The following is a 16,975-nucleotide window of genomic DNA, read 5'->3' on the forward strand; positions in this document are numbered from 1 at the left end:
GCGTGCCTAACTCCTGACAACACACACAGCGCGCGCGCACACGCACTGACAAAATTTTTAAAACCAGCCTGTGACTTCCAGGCAAGAGTGCCCTGGCTGGGAAACCGCCTTCAGGCACAGAGAGCCAGTCCCGAGCACCAGCAATTCTGAGTCACCTTTGAATGCTGCTGGAGCAGCTCAGAGCAGCTGGGCGACATTTCGACACACTGCAATTTGCTTGAGCAAAGCTTTTGTCAGTTGGCCAAGACAGAACATTAAAACCTGGTGAAGGAGGTCCATTTTTTATTTTTATTTTTTGAAAACCATAGGGGTGGATTGAGGCAGGAAAAAAGGAGCCAGTGGAGGATTTATTGGCCCCAGGCTTGCAGCAGGATGCAAGCGGCAGGACAAAAAACAAGCTTACTTTTTTGCAAAATAAAACAAGTGACTTTTTTGTTTGGGGGAAGTGTAGTGTGCTACTTGTCGGTTGTAGCCAGCAGAGTAGACCATGCAAAATTCATGAACCTAAGTTAGTCATGTCTATCACTTTCAATGAGTCTCCTCTGAGTAGGACGAATCTTGGATTATTGCCCACAATCTAACTCCTGTGTAAGCTTTGTGCAAGCAAATCAGGAGGAAGCATACGGCCATAGTGGGACATGCACAGAAAAAGCTGTACTATGTATCTCACCTACGGGCTTCTGTTCAGGATTTTAGTCAGCCCAGCATGCTCTCCTCAAGGATACTCCATTCCACTCCCTCTTTCCAGTTTCCTTTCTAACCAACCTATTATGCGGCTAGTAAGCTAGCTGAGTTTTCTTTGGGATTATTTGGGGCTGCTGTGTTTTAACTCCCTTAAGAGTTTGTGTGGTTTGTAAGAAAAAGAGTCTGTACTTTGCAAACCTCAGGTACCCCTGCCACAACATAGCAATTTATCTCTCTCTTGTTTCTTAGTGGTCCCAGTTTGACTCCACTATTTCTGTCGGCACCCACCAGATGAGTTCACTATTAGAGGGACTGAGACCAATCCAGCCTAGATATAAATAATCTGAAAACCCAAAGCCCTTGATTTCCTCAAAGGACACTTTTCTGAAACTGCTTTTTTAAAAAATGATTCATTTAAAAGACCAGGCAGACAATTTCACACACATAAAAAAGCCCCAGGTCAGTCAAAACATTTATTTCCCCCACTGTGACAATGATGCTTGGAAGCAGACACAGCTTTTGAAAGAACACTCAAAATTTAAGAATCGTGCAATCAACTGGAGGGCTAACAAGCTGTGTCACTCTTTTTCAAAAAAGGCCTAAGGGGACAGGAAGGAAGGAAGCATCCCAAAAGCTACCAGAGGGAGAGCAACAAAGGTCCTCTCTTCCCACCTGATAATGAAGCCACAAAGCGCCTCTGAGCGAACAGAACTCTTCCAAAGCGCTTCTGAGCACAGAGGTGACTTATGTAACGAGTTACACAACGCTGCCCATTAAAATGGCATTTCCCTCTTCACTGAGCGCCTCTCTGTCATCTGAAGAGTGAGTGGCAAAGACAGAGAAGCTTCAATTAAAGCCCTGGCCAAAGGGGAGGGGGTGCATGAGGATTTTGGCGGAAGTAGAGCAGAAGGATGAACTCCAGATGAAAGAGGAAGCTTGGGCTTTAGAGGCCAAAGCATACTGTTAACATTATACTAGTGTATGACTCCACTTCCTAAGCTCTGCAAAAGTGCAACGAGGGTGTGTGGGTGAGTGTCCCTGAAACAAGAGGGTTTAAAACGTAAGCTTTGACAGGTGCGGGCCAGAAAGCGATGGGAAGAATGGAAAAGGAAGAGTACCATATTTTTTGCCCTATAGGACGTACTTTTCCCCCTCCAAAAATGAAGGGGAAATGTGTGTGCATCCTATGGGGCGAATGCAGGCTTTCACTGAAACCTGGAGAGTGAAAGGGGTGGTGTGCACCGACTCCTCTCACTCTCCAGGCTTCAGGAAGCTCTGTGCAACCCTTGGGAGACTGGCGCGACTTGGCGCCGGTCTCCCAAGGGTTGCGCAGAGCTGCCTGCATTCCGAAGCCTGGGGCTCGCTGCAGAGCGCGCCTGGGCTTCGCGCAGCTCTCCGCAAGCCTGGGGAGACCAGCGCGACTTCCCGCCGGGCTCCCTAGGCTTGCGGATAGCAGGCTGTTCTGGGGGCTGGGGTCGGGGGAAGCTCGGGCTTCCCCCGCGCCAGCCCCGTGCCTGGAGGGGGAAATAATTTTTTTTTCTTTATTACCCCCCCAAAAAAAAACTAGGTGCGCCCTATGGGAAGAAGAATATGGAGCTCTCTTTTCAACTCACTGGCTTCAATTCTGGTTTAAGTGTTTAAACCTGCTTCAGTTGTTTTATTGCTTATTCAGGAATGGAAAGCATCTTTCTGCCCGTATAGGTAACTGCTGGGGCAGGGATGTCCCACCCCTGAGGCAAGGTGAGGCAGTCACCTCAGGCAGCAGGATCCACAGGGGTAGCAGATCCGTCCTCAGAGGAATGCATCGGTCACTGCTGCAGTGAACTCCTTAGAGGCTGGATCTGCTCTCCCATGCCACCTCTACAGTGGCCTCTTGGCAATTAAGAAGCACTGCTGGTCTTCCAAATTTAGGGAGGAAATAGCGGGGCTGCCCATAATAATAATAATAATAATAATAATAATAATAATAATAATAATAATTATACCCCACCCATCTGGCTGGGTTCCCCCAGCCACTCTGGGCAGCTTCCAGCAAAATACTAAAATACAACAATTCATCAAATTATTCCCTAAACAGGGCTGCCTTCAGATGTCTTCTAAAAGTCAGATAGTTGTTTATTTCTTTGACATCTGATGGGAGGGTGTTCCACCGAGAAGGCCCTCTGCCTGGTTCCCTGTAACTTCGCTTCTCACATTGAGGGAACCGCCAGAAGGCCCTCGGAGATGGATCTCAGTGTCCAGGCTGAACGATGGGTGTGGAGACGCTCCTTCAGGTATACTGGGCCAAGGCCGTTTAGAGCTTTAAAGGTCAGCAACAACACTTTGAATTGTGCCTGGAAACGTACTGGGAGCCAACGTATATAGGGTCTCCTGGACTGTGCACCCGATTGGCAGGATTCAGAGTGAGCCCCTTCCCTCCAACTGTGACGGCCTTTGAATCCCACTTCAGCCATGGGGTAACACTGATTTGACACCCACCCCCGTTCCCGATGTAGATCTTCACTCACCCATTCTTCCCTGGCAGGGGGGGCCGGTATTTTTTGGTTCATGTCAAGTGCCAAAATGTCTTGGGCCGGTGCTATGCTGGGGGCCAGAGATAGAAAGTGGGTGGAGCAATGGATGTTTCCCAATTAAGGCAAGTAATAATACTGCTCTATTCCACCTTGGCTAGAGCACACCTAGAGTACTGTGTCCAGTTCTGGGCACCACAGTTTAATAAGGATATTGACTGGAATGTATGCAGAGGAGGGTAGCATAGAACCAAGCCTTATGAGGAATGGTTGAGGGAGTTGGGTATGTTTCAACTATCTAAAGAGCTGTCTAATGGAAGACAGTGTAAGCTTGTTTTCTGGCAGGCATTACTGAAATCTGGTGGGATGAGACTCAAGACTGGAATGTAAAAATTGAAGGGTAAAACCTGTTCAAAAGGAATAGACCAAATAGGAAGGGAGGAGTAGCAACATTATATGTAGAGGATATGTACACTTGTGAAGTTATCCATGACCTGGAGCATGAAAAGAAGATTGAGAGTATATGGGTAAAAATTGTAGGAGAGAGAAACAACAGTGACCTTACTGTGGGTGTCTGCCAAGCCAGGCTAAAGAGTTGGATGCACTTCCTAGAGCAGATTACCAAACATTCAAGAAGCGGAGATATAATACTCATAGGAGACTTCAACTTCCCTGATATCTGTTGGAACTCAACCTCTGCCGAGAATGTAAGGTTTAACTAAGCAACAAGGGGATCATCTATTTTGGACCAGATCCTCAACGAGAGAGGGGAACTGATTGACGGAGTGGAACTACTCAAAAACTTGGGAAGAAGTGATCATGTCCTCCTGGGTTTCATAATACAGAGGCTAGGGGAAAGCTGAGTGTAGTCAGACATGCACTCTGGACTTTAAGGAGGCTGATTTCAAAAAACTTAAGGACCTACTGGGTGAGGTCCCATGGTCAGAAATGAATGGGAGTCAGCAGCGTAGCTAGCCACTCAGGCACCCAAGGCAGCGCATGCATCCTGCGCCCGGGGCAGGCTGCCCATGGGGCAAGCCGGGGCAGGATGAGCTGCGCAGAGCCGGGCCTCCCCCTCCGCTGTAGGGCGGCTGAGGGGGAGGTGGTGGGCAGATGCAATCCCCATGCTGTTGCCTGCCCATCACCTCACCCTCAGCTGCGCTACAGCTGAGGGGGAAACAATGGTCAGATGCCAGCCCTGCGCTGCTCAAAAGAGCCGCACAAAGCTTGCAGACAGTCCGCTCACTGCCTCCCCCTCAGTTGTATGTTGGCTGAGCCTGCAGGAAGTGGCGGGCAGGCGCAAGCCCCACGCTGTTTTTTTGGGCAATGCGGAGCCTGCAGGCATCTACCGTGTCACTCCCAGGAGAGACATGTGGCTCACAGTGTGGCGTCCAGTGCCCCCCGCCCCCTAACTATGCCATAAAGGTGAAATATTGAAGGCACAAAGACAAACAATTCCAACAAGAGAGATGGGAGGCATCTAAAGAAACCTGTGTGGCTGCATAAGGAGATTACAGCTGAGCTGAGATTTAAGAAGGGCATATACAAGAAATGGAAGAAAAAGGAAATCACAAAGGAGCAGTATGCACTAGTAGCCAACAGTTGCAGGGTGAATGTCAAGTGAGCTAAAGCTCAGAATGAACTCAGGCTTGCAAGAAAGGCTATGCTCTGGTGGGTAGGACCTGGACCAATGGCTTCAAATTACAAGTAAGGAGATTATGAATAAACATTGGGAAGTACTTTCTGATGGTAAGAGCTGCTCAATAGCAGAACGGGCTTGGGCTTCCTCGGGAGATGGTGGACTCTCCCTCCTTGGAGGAATTTAAGCAGAGGCTGGGTGGCCATCTGTCATGGATGCTTTAGTTGAGATTCCTCATTGCAGGGGGTTGGACTAGGTGATACTTGGAGTCCTTTCCAACTCTACAACTCTATGATTCCGTGTTACTTTTTTGCATAGATTGTTTACTTCTACGCATGCAAAAGTAAGGAATTTCTATACACACACACCCTTCATCTAAGGCAAACGAGAGATTATCACAGCTCAAGGACACATTCCAGCCAGGCAAAAGCAGTCAAGGAAGGTGTAGAGGAGAGCCAGGGAAGGTGCAGCTTGCTGAAGAGACATGGCCAAAAGCTGGATAAAGAATCTGGAGCACCACATGTGGCTCTTGGACCTTAGAGGTTCTGTACCCCTCAAATGTAAGTTTCTGTAAACTGCTTTGAGGGCCCTTGTTAGCACCAAATGGTGGTTTAGGAATGTAAATCCATACTTTCTTATTCATATAAGGTTAAATTTCACTTGGGAATGAGGATTCTAGGGTCTTTAAGCCAGGTGTATAAATGAAGTTACTAGCCTGCAAAATAATGTTTACTAGCCTGCTGGCAAAGGAGAGGAGGAGAGTGCCACCCCTTTTTCCATTAGCCAAGTGTGCATTTCTATTCTGAGTACAGCAAAGGGATAGAGCGCTCCATCTCCTGCCAGCCTGCTCACTTTACCTGCATGCTATTCCATGTTGCTACCAGTTCACTCCACCAAGCCCATGGATACATGTGAAAAGCATGAACTAGACAGTCTCTCGGCTCTCTTCCAATTCTATGCTTTTATAAGTGTGCAATGACCATCATTTCCCATTTATTGTCCCTAATGATGTTGTGGTGGACCATGTATAAGCTGTAAGTCACTTACACTGGTGACTACCTCTAGGAACCACATATTTATGCCCAGAGCTATTCAGACATGCTAAAATTAGTCCGTTAACAGTTTTAGTGTCTTAACCACCACCCACTTAAATTCTAAACAATAGAAGAGAAGTAAATGCTATTGCATTCTCCTGTCTTAAAATATTTACAAGTCCTACAATAAAAATAGTTTCCAAGTAAAGCACTCAGTTGGTTCAAACATTTAAGCCATGATACTCTCATTTGATTAAATCCACCCCAGTCCCAATTTCAATTCAAGTGATTTTTTTATTATTTGGGAAAACTTGTCAAGATAGCATGAAAAAAAACGAACATGGCAGATTTTCTTTTTTCTTTTTTGCTTTTGTTTACTGAAGATATATATAAAAGTCAAAGATACTAAATCAGATCTCTCATCAATTTAGGGCAGTAGTAAATCTTCAAAATCAACGTTCTAGAGAAACCATGCTCACTGCTTGCATTGCTTGCACCACCACTACCCCTGCAGAGGCCACAGAAAAAACAGTAAGTGGATGGATGTCATATTGGCCATCCTTTGGTCCTCCTAGGAAACTCACCCAACCAAACCTGCTGCTGCCTAGAACTGGGTTCATGCAGTACAGCTAATCTGAGAGCAGAATGGGATGCAGTGGTAGGTAGCCCAAGGAAGCACCATCAGACCTGGGTGCCTGTCCATAAACCCCAGCATGAAAGACTAGGATGGTGCCAGCAGATTCCAGGAAACTTCCTTGGGAATGGAGTGATCTGTGAGTTTGTTTGGGCCCTGCGTGAGAGCCAGGTGTCTGAAGGGAGTGGCAGAAAATGGTCGGAAGAAGGGATTTACATTACTATTTATTTACTAGTTAATGTATATTAATAGTTTTCTTGCGTATTTTTGCAACATAAATGCACTCCTCTCAAGGCCGATGGAAAATTTCCCAATCTGATGAGAAATTTTAGTCCTACTGTAGCCTTCCCAGCCTTGTGCTCTATAGATAGTGGACTACACCTCCCATCATCCCCAAACAATGGCCATGCTGCCTGGGGCTTATTTGAATCTGAGTCCAACAATGTCTGGAGGGCACCAGGTCAAGGCAGGCTGCCCTACAAACCCCCTTTTTTACATCCTTTGATTGTGTGTAAATGCAGTCTTGGCTCATTTCCTTTCTAAAGACAAGGGAAGAAGCTTCAACATACAGGAAACTGGCCCACCCTAACCTCTGTTGCTTGGGTGGAGCTGTCCCAAGTCCCAAGACTCTGTAGGGAATGAGCAGATTAGGAAAGCAGCCAGGATTCAGTGGAAGAAGGCGGAGGTGGTGGGCAGGCATGGGCTGAATCCAGACAGTCCAGCCAGATTGATGGGAGAAACTTGTTCCTGATCTGCAGGTCACCCTCCCAAGCAGCTTGGCCCTCAGGAAGCAGAGGCAGCCAGCGGCCACTTTTGACTTCACTGACATTTCAATGGCTGGGCTGAACCAGGCAGCTCATAACGGAGGGCAAAGCAGCATCTGAAGGCTGGAGAAGGGAGGGCCCTCTCGCCTTCCTCTGCTGGCCAGGGGAATGCTCCATGACTCACAGATGTCATTGCCTTCCATGTCTGGAAGGGGCTGGTGGAGAAAGCAAAATAAAATAAAATAATTTTTTTGGAGGGGGATAGTTTCATTTGGAATCCTAGCCACCTACCCTAAGCAACAGCAGTCAAGGTGTTCCTAGCTGCAGGGCGATCAAAGGGGGAGTTCTTCTGTCACTCAAAGGGTTGGTCCATCTACCACAGTATTGTCAACACTGACTGGCAGCAGCTCTCGTGGGTTTCAGGCAGGGGTCTCTCCCAGCTCTACCTAGAGATGCTGGAGTTTTATAAAACCTACTGACCTATGGTCAGGGATGATGGGAGGTATAGTCCAGCAATCTTGGGATGGCCACAGGTGAACCATCCTTGGCCTTACACTAGACTTTTTAAAACATATGTAAATGTACGCCTCTTATTCAATCCATCAATCTCTTTATTATGGTCCATCTAGCTCTGAATTATCAACACTGGCAGGCAGCAGCTCTCCAGCCTTTCAAGTGGTGAGCATTATCAGCCCTACCTGGGGGTGCTGGCAGGGATTAAACCTGGGTCCTTCGGCATGCAAAACAAATCCTCTACCAGTGGAACTTCCTCAAAAGGGTGAATTAACTGGTGGCAGGCCAACAGCACAGCAGTCCTGAGCATGGGGCCAGAAGGGTATCAAGTGCGAATGTAATCTGCATAGCCCCCCTACAACTCCCGATAGAAAAAGTCAGAGCTGACAGAAGACTAGCTGCACCAGCAAGAAAGGAGCACAGGAAGCTGCCTTATAACAGATCATGTGACTTAAGTTTGTCCAGGTTCAATTTACAAATCAGTATTTTGGCTTGCCTGGAGGCCCCCCTCCGCCAGCATGCAGAAACCCATCTCTTGCTTTCGGGCAAGCCCAGCAGATGTTGCAGGAGGGGCGCAAAAGACCACCAAGGCTGCTACTGGATTATACCAAAATCCTAGTGTGAAAAGGCTATAATAACAAATAGCTCAGGCACTTAAGGTCTGAAGCACCTTCAGTGGCTGGATTTCCAGGATGGAAAGCCACATCCTCCCGAAAAGAACAAAAGGCTCTGACCCCTCCCATCCCCCACAAGGCACCAGCCTCAAGCTGGAGGAACAGTGAAAGGGTGTGAAACATTGATATTGTGCCCATTTTCTTGTTTGACCTGCCTGTCACTTCCCTTGGGAAGGTTCAGTGTCCCGTCCCCCCCTTCTTGGAGGAAAGGAAAACGAACTTCGCAATTTAGGCTTGGATTTCAAGGCATGCGACTTGTCTGGCTGGAATACAGGTTTCTAAAAAGAACCCCATGTTGCCAGGGGCTGTTTACCCATTGCCAAGGCAACAGGGGTGATGTCATTGTCTCTCACCATTAAGGCACACAATTATGGCAAGGGCTGTGGAAGACACCAATGCTAACAACAAGCTATCCTAGGGTTCAAGAGCTCAGATGTAAGGCACTCCACAGAGAGTTTTATAAATAAAATAAAATAAAATAAAATAACATAAAAGAAAAGAAAAGAAAGAAAGAAAGAAAGAAAGAAAGCACCTTCTAATACTAAGTGCTGACATAAATGGAGTCGGAATAAAAGCACTGAGAACAAGAGAGCTGGTATGCCATGCTCAGGGAAATGCTGAGATTTGAAGCAGTACAGAACATATATAAATGAATGCCTAAAGGGGGGCTTATTATTTATTCTTATTCTTATTTTATGTATTATTTGTTGAATTTATATGCCACCCTATACCCAGAGGTCTCAGGATGGTTCACAGAACAAAATCAAAATAAAATCAACAGCCCAATACTCCTCCCCAACCCCCCAACCCCCCACATTTTAAAAGGGCATAGGTTCCAATGAGAATTGAGCAGGGGGAAACTTTCTTTATTGGAAGGCAACAGTAAGAACGAGGCGGGTAGCTGACTCGGAGCAACCCGAGAGGCGGCCGAGAAGTCTCACAGGTACAGAAGTCGATCTTCAACAGTCGCTACACCATGTTGGGGGCGGGCGGTTGTGAAAGTGGGTCTACTGTACAGGGAGGGGGCTGTGTCCCCCCCTCGGGGCGCTGGTGGTCTTCAGACACCCTCCTCTTGGGGCGTTTGGGCAGGAAAGGAGGGCGGCTTCATGTTTTGAAATGGGTGGGCTGGGCAAGGGAGTGACACTACAGAAGAGTCGGCCTCCCTAGCTCCTTTTCAATCTTGCCCAAAAGGTATGTACAAAAATAGAAAAGGCCCAAATAATTTCTCTTCTTGCAATGCCTGGAAAGAACACTCTTGGGAGCAGGTTAGCCCTCTGTATCCCGACAGGCAGAAGTGGAGGGGGGGGTCATCTGGGGCAGGGGGGGTCAAGAGGTACAGTAGAGAGCCTCAATTCACGCAGTACTTGTGTACCTCCTAATTGCGCCCCAAACCCAGGCAGGCCTTTGTTTTCAGCTACCCCACATTCAAGCAGGAAAGATACTTTTTCCATGTCCCAGCAGGAGAGAGAAATGTTGTCTGTTTTTTTTTCTGCATTCAGACGAAAAAACAAAACCACCACTCAAAACGGGTTTTGGAATGGTGCTGTTAGCCCGGAAGGCTAGTTCTTCGATCATAACCTGCTGTTTGTTGGGTGGACATAACGAGGCATCATGCTAAAGGGTGTGTTTTTTTTATACAGCCTTATTCAAATTCTTGTACATATCGAGGAAATGGGGGTGTCTCATTTTAAGAATGTAAAAACAAAAACAAAAAAACACACCAATAAAAGGGTTTGAATTGAGCAGGCTCAGTAGCCACAGAATGGAATGGACTGGAAATGCAAAATTAGGATGGAAATGGGCTGGAATAGCCAAAATTATGAGTTCACTGACCCCCTGATAAAGTTTCTATTGTCCCCAACTGAAATTATTAGAAGCATAAATTGAATAAAGTAAAATAATAATAATCAATATATCACCTATCCTTGTTTATTACCAACCACGATTACAGTGGTACCTCGGGTTAAGAACTTAATTCGTTCTGGAGGTCCATTCTTAACCTGAAACTGTTCTTAACCTGAGGTACCACTTTAGCTAATGGGGCCTCCCGCTGCTGCCGTGCCGCGGCGGCGCAATTTCTGTTCTCATCTTGAAGCAAAGTTCTTAACCCAAGGTACTATTTCTGGGTTAGCAGAGTCTGTAACCTGAAGCATCTGTAACCTGAAGCGTCTGTAACCCGAGGTACCACTGTACTAGGATTTGTAATCTGTAAGAAGAAAATAAATAAGCAAAACAAGTGGGGGGGGGAAATGATACCCTACTTTTAATATTCTCTGATGAGACGGGTGCACCTGGGTGGGCTTTAGCCTCTAGCAAGTTGGAAATTCTGGGCTATAGGCTTGAAATTGTTTAAAAAGTGAGACTTCCGGGTTAGCGCGATCGGATTAATGGCGGATTCCCTCCGAGCTCCGGAGGGAATCGGCTCTGCTGAGGACGGGCCAGCGACGCTTGGACCCTTAGAAACCGCAGGCGCGGAAGCCTGCGTACTTGGTGACTCGGCGGGCACCTTTAAGCGCCTTCCCCGACCCACGAAGAGCCTTTTTAAAGGCTACGGAGAGGGTACGGGGAGTGGCGTGGTGCTGTGAGTAGACCGCTACTTCAGTGGAGCGTAGCCGCGAGCCATGGCCGGAGAGCGCTGACTTTTTTCCCAAAATTCGGACTGGAAAATAAACAACCCGTGAGTAGATTGGAATCTGGACTTTAAAATTTATACCTTTGAATTTGGTACAATCGGGGGATGTGCTAAAGGGAAGTCCGCACCCCCCCTACCTACAAACGATCTAAAGCAAGGATTGGAGAACTAAGGTGGAGAGTATTGTTTTTGGTGTCAGATAAAAGATACTTCAATGAATTTGACAGAAGAAGTCTTTGTGCTGGAGAGAAAGTGAGGAATTTTGGAAGCTTTTGTGTAACCCCCCCCCCCGAACCCGGGAGTGTCCTGTGCGTAAGCCGGAGGAAAAAGAATAAGGAGTTTGACAGCTGTCAAAGGAGCTGTCAAACGGGCGGTTAAAGTTAAGAACTTTGTTACTTAAAAACTCTCTGAATTAAAAGTGTTGCATTTGAACTGAGGTGGTTGGAAACAACGTAGTTATAAACAATAAGTAACGGACTGTTGGAAAAGGACTATCAAGTAATTGGAATCCCCCTAGGGGGAACTAGAGACATTACAATGGCTGCAGAGGGAAAATTACTGGCAGAGATAGAAAAAATGTTTTTTCTCGTGGGAATCCTGCAAGAGCAGAGTACGGCTATGAACAAAGAACTTATGACCTTGAATTCTAAAGCAAACAACTCTGCTGAATGCATAAAGGATTTGACTAATAAGAAATCTGCAGCTGAACCAGAAGAGACATTTTTGGAACAGGTGGAGAGGAAAGAAGGAGTGGAAAAGGAAAATACCGATCAGAAGCCTATATTGTCAGGAAATAAAGAAGATCTTCGGATTACAAATCTGCGAAAGATGAGAAAGATGAAGGAGGAAGTCCCTGGAGTACCTGGAATTCTGGAATTTAAAAGAATAAAGAAATATGATTGGGACTTCCTCTTTGAGTATGGGAGATCAGCTGACCTTTTGCAGCAACTGCTTTTAAGTATTTTGGATGGAAGAAAACTTGGTGTGACTGCGACTGAACTCTTTTGAGACCTGAGGACCAACAAAAAGGGTTACCAACAAAATCGGCGGAGAGAGACTGACAGAGACTTGAAGGCCTCGGATGTGAGGAATCCGGGCTAGGAACTGTTTCTGTGGACATAAGGGATGGAAACCGGGGTAGGGAGGGAGGGGAGAACAGAATTTTAAAATTTTATGATTTTTGTATTTGGCCATTATGACATATAATTAATTAAAATATAAAGGGAGAAATTTGTGGGAGGGAAATTAGGTCGACCTTAGAAAAAAGATTTAATGTTTATAAGAGAATTGGATAAGTTAAATGTGGACAAGTAAAAAGAGTTAAGTTTTAAAAATAATAATAATATGTTAAAGATGAGAGATAAGAACTTGCTGAATTAATTATTGGAATTGGGATGTATGAAGAGGGGGTGGGGGGAAGTCAAGGAAAGAGGGTAAAGAAAGTAAGAGTATGAAATTATTATGTTTTGTTTTTGTTTTTGTTTTTGTTGTGTGTGTGTATAAAATATGAAAACCTAATAAAAATTTTTATAAAAAAAAAGAAATTGTTTAAAAAGTGAAACTCTGAACCTGTCTACAATTCTTATTTGAAGTAAGAGGAAGAACAAGCAAGTGGTGAAGATGGAGAAATGCTATTGGGTGACAAAGAGAAGGCAGAACTGTTCAACACCTACTTTGCCTCTTGTCTTCACCCAATAGGAACGCAATGCCCAACCTGGTGATAATGATGTGAGGCAGGAGCTGCGGCCCAAGAGAGGAAAAGAGGTGATAAGGAAACAACTAGCTAATTTAAATGAATTCAAATCTCCAGGCCTAGTGAGCTGCACCCAAGGGTACTAAAGGAGCCTGCGGATGTAATCTTAGAACCTCTGTCTATAATCTTTGAGAATTCTTGGAGAACAGGTGAAGTCCCTGCAGACTGAAGGTGGGCAAATGTTGCCCCCATCTTCAAAAAAGGGGGGCATCAAATTATCTATGATTCTATGAGCTATGAAGAAAGAAATATGGCCTGAGAATACTGTTATATTGTGGAATCATCTGATTAAATACAGATGTTCCTTAATGGCAAGGCAGATGCCTTCTGTACATGCTCATGCTCTTGATTTCTCATAGTTCCTAATTAAATTTCCCGCATCTAATTAGATTGCCTGCATTATAACTCAGAAACTTATTTTCCACTGCTGGGAAGAGAAGAAACAGGATGGTGCACCTGCACCAAAAAATCATCATAGTAATGAAACATTTCTCTCCCATATCGGCCTCTACAGCCACAGCAGGCACTGCAACCTACCTATAGTATGACTTCACCCGCAAAAGTGTACTCCTCCATTGTCTACCAAGCAAGATGGATGCCAAGCAACTAGTTTGCATTAGTTAGTACTTGTTTGGATGCCAAGCAACTAGTCTTGAAACTTGTCAGAACCCTGTCTTGAAAATGATGGTTCCGCTGTATAAAGGAATGCCAAATCATATACAAATTGCCTGGAAGTTTTAGTCCTTTTCAAAATCTCAAAGTATGTATTATTTCTTTCATTTATAGCTATATTTCAGAGTGAGTGGTAGCAAGTATCCTGTGTAAGATTTTGGGCTGTTTTCCACTGAGTTGCAATTACTATTCATGCTGACAAGATCATATATAAGATCAAGATTAATGTTAACCTGATAGCATTAATTTTGGATTTTTTATTTATTTACTTGTTATTTGGAGTCTATTTACCGTAGTAATATCTATTATTTCTGTCACAATTAAATTCCAAAAATCTTGCACCAACTGATATTCCCACCACAAATGATAATATGTACCAAGTTTATTGCAACCCCTCCAACAATTAAATGATATAGCAGAAAACATTTTTGACATTTTGCAAAGGAGTGCAATACCATCTGTGTAGTAATTTTAAGGAATTCACCCCTAGCTATTCTGGAAACAGATTTTAAGGGTCACAATTCCCAAATTTTATTCCAATCCTTGGGAAGAGTTTGTGTGCCAACAGCTGGTTCGCATATCTTTTTGTTGTTGTTGTTAATTTTTGTATTCAGTTTCAATAACAATCTTCCAATTAATGACAAATTAAATCAAATCAGTCCAAATTACAATAATAACAATACCACCTATTATATATTCCAATTATAAAATTATTATTGGGGGGTGGGACTTCGCATGTTCCAGATGTCTAGAGATAATCGTGCTCATTCATGTTTCTGCATTTTCAGCTACTTTTCAAATTCCAAACTAATATTTTTCAAATTATCCATCCTTATTCTCAGTCTGATCAGTCGTTGTTTCTGTGGCTCACATCTTCTGTAGCAAAATTTTTATATTGTTAACCCACAGGAGTCATTCCCCCCCCCCATCTTATTCTCTGTCCAATTATGTTGGTGTTCAGTTCTCTTATCTCTCCTTTGTTCGTTAAGTTCTCATTAAAGGCACCGGGCTTCATTCCAAAAATAGAGTTTATAAATGGCAACTCAACAAGTTCTCTCTGATGTCTCTTAATGAGCTGGTGTCCGTATATGTCTGTATATAATGCTGTATTGTGGGGCATGCTTCCCGGCTGTATATTATGTGAGAATTATTTAAATTCCTCCAAGAACAAAAGGACAGCTCCTCCAGGCCCTAGAAGAGCTGGCAGGGATCCAGCGCTCTCCATCCTTCTGTCCACAATTTCTGTCCACAATAATGTATAAAAATAATCCATACAAGCAGATGTATTTTAGAACAAAGTACAGTGGACGCTCGGATTGCGAACGTGATCCATGTGGGAAGCACATTCGCAACCCGCAGCGCCACATCTGCGCATATTGCGATTTGGTCTTCTGCGCATGCGCAACCGCCGAAACCCAGAAGTAACCCATTCCGGTACTTCTGGGTTTCAGCGCGTCCATAACCTGAAAAAACGCAACCTGAAGTGTCTGTAACCCGAGGTATGATTGTACACCCCAAGTCCAATGGAGCTCTTTTCCATTAGAATTCCTCTTTTTTTTTGTAACTGCGCGATAATACTTGCCATTTTGTTTCCATCTTCAGCCCGAGCTGCCATATCTGATCTTATTTTGCCAGCTCTAATTCTCATTAGAGTTCTCCGTTGAAGGCTGTGCATTATACATTCAAATAAAAATTTCGCCTCTTGTGTTTCGTTTAAGTAATTAAATTATTTCTGGCTGAGCTTCGCCAAATCGTGATGTAATATAGCAAGTACGGAAAGATAGCGGTTGCTCACCTTAATCCACGTTTCAAGATGAGAGTGTTTAAAGTCCAAAATTCAGCATTCAATGACTATATAATTTGTCAGTTTTTTCCTCCTCCATCTGGAACATGCCTGTTTATTTATTTATTTATTTATCCAAATCTTATTATTTTACAAAACAGGTGTCTCCTGCATGTAGGAGTGGCTCTGGAGAGTGCCATCCGTGCCGTGCTCTTAGACCCAGCATTCCTGCCACTTGCACCTTGATGCGAGCCGACAGGTCATGGATGATCTGCGGGTCTGCGAGACAGTCCTCCCCCACCCTGGGGAGTCTGCCAGGACTAATTACCCCCATATCAACCCTGAATTACTGGCACGGCTGGGGTCTGTTCGTGTGGGAGGCAGCCATTTCCCACAGCAGGAAACTGGAAGTGGTTTGCATATATTTTAAAGGGGTTCCACATATCCATAAGTTACATTAAGCAGTACAGAATACAATTTAGAAACTAGCCCAGGCCCTTTTTGACCTCCCTTTCAACTCTTATGTCCTTATTCATCCCCTGCACAGTCCCATGGTGGGAGGGTCAAAACCAATCACTATGGGAAATTGGCTAGCTGGCACCCTGAACAAGAACAATCCAGCTAGAAGGTGAAGCTGACACTGCAACATTTTGCTGCAAATATTACTAGTCCATTCCTCATCTAAAATGGGAACTGGAAGTAAACATTCTAGTTCATATTAAAAACATATGGATTGATCTGTGTTACCAAATGCTCTGCATTTCCTGTTTTGGAAGATCTCTTCAGGACTTGAACAGGAAGCATTCTGTAGTTGTTTTCACACTCTCAAGCAGGGCAGGGATAAACCATCATCACTGACTATCGCTCATGCTGTTTGGGATGATGGGAGTCGAGTCCAACAACATCTGGAGTGCACCAGGTTGGCGAAGGCTAATGCTCTAAACCAGTGGCTCCCAATCAGGCTGTCTGTGTAACCCACCTAGGGGATCCGTAGCACTAACCCACCAACTGTCCAGGACATCCTGTTTGTGAAAGCCATGCTCTTCTCACATGAATATGGCACCCAAAACCACATGAGATCACAGCCAGATGCACATCTTACCCAACTGTGGCGACCCAAAACACATGTTTGTCAGCGCTGTGCTCTTTCACGGGTCATGTGACTCGCATGGATGCATGGTCCTGAAAACATGTGTCCCAGTTTTGTGCTGGGACATATTGGAGGTTATGGTGGCACCATTCACATAACAAAAACTACCATAGAGATGTCAACACTTTCAAAAGTAGGGAGTCAATGGTTTGGCATTTGAAAAACAGGGAGTCCGTAATACTTACCTAATTGGGGACCACTGCTCTAAATCATAGCTCTAAACCAATACAACACACATTTTGCAGCCAACAAGTCCCCTGTATCAGGATGAAGGACTACCTAGTCTAGCATCCTGTTTTTTACAGCAACTGACCAGATGCTTCCTAGAATCCCACAAGCAAGGACTGAAAATAGCAGCTTTCTCCCACCCCTTCCAAATACTGCCTGCATACAAGGTACACTGCTTCTTAACTTGGAGGCTCTATTCAGACACCACAGCTAAGAACTACTGACAGACTCTTCCTCCTCCAGGACTTTGCCTCATTCCTCTTTAGATATTTGCCATGGAAAACATTGACAACACAGCCATTTTT

At 44.9% G+C, this 16,975-nt stretch overlaps 1 protein-coding gene and 1 long non-coding RNA gene across 9 annotated transcripts in view; one reads left to right on the plus strand and one right to left on the minus strand.

The window, feature by feature from the left end:
• Positions 1-16,975, minus strand: part of RAPGEF1 (Rap guanine nucleotide exchange factor 1) — a 111,548-nt gene that overhangs the window by 59,654 nt on the left and 34,919 nt on the right. The window lies entirely within an intron of this gene.
• On the plus strand, positions 8,446-15,882 carry LOC307208164. The gene is made up of 3 exons (XR_013835028.1): positions 8,446-8,887; positions 13,352-13,597; positions 15,454-15,882. It is a non-coding gene; the product is annotated as an uncharacterized lncRNA (long non-coding RNA).

This window comes from Podarcis cretensis, assembly GCF_951804945.1.
Source record: "Podarcis cretensis genome assembly, chromosome: Z".
In the NCBI taxonomy this organism is placed as follows: Eukaryota; Metazoa; Chordata; class Lepidosauria; order Squamata; family Lacertidae; genus Podarcis; species Podarcis cretensis.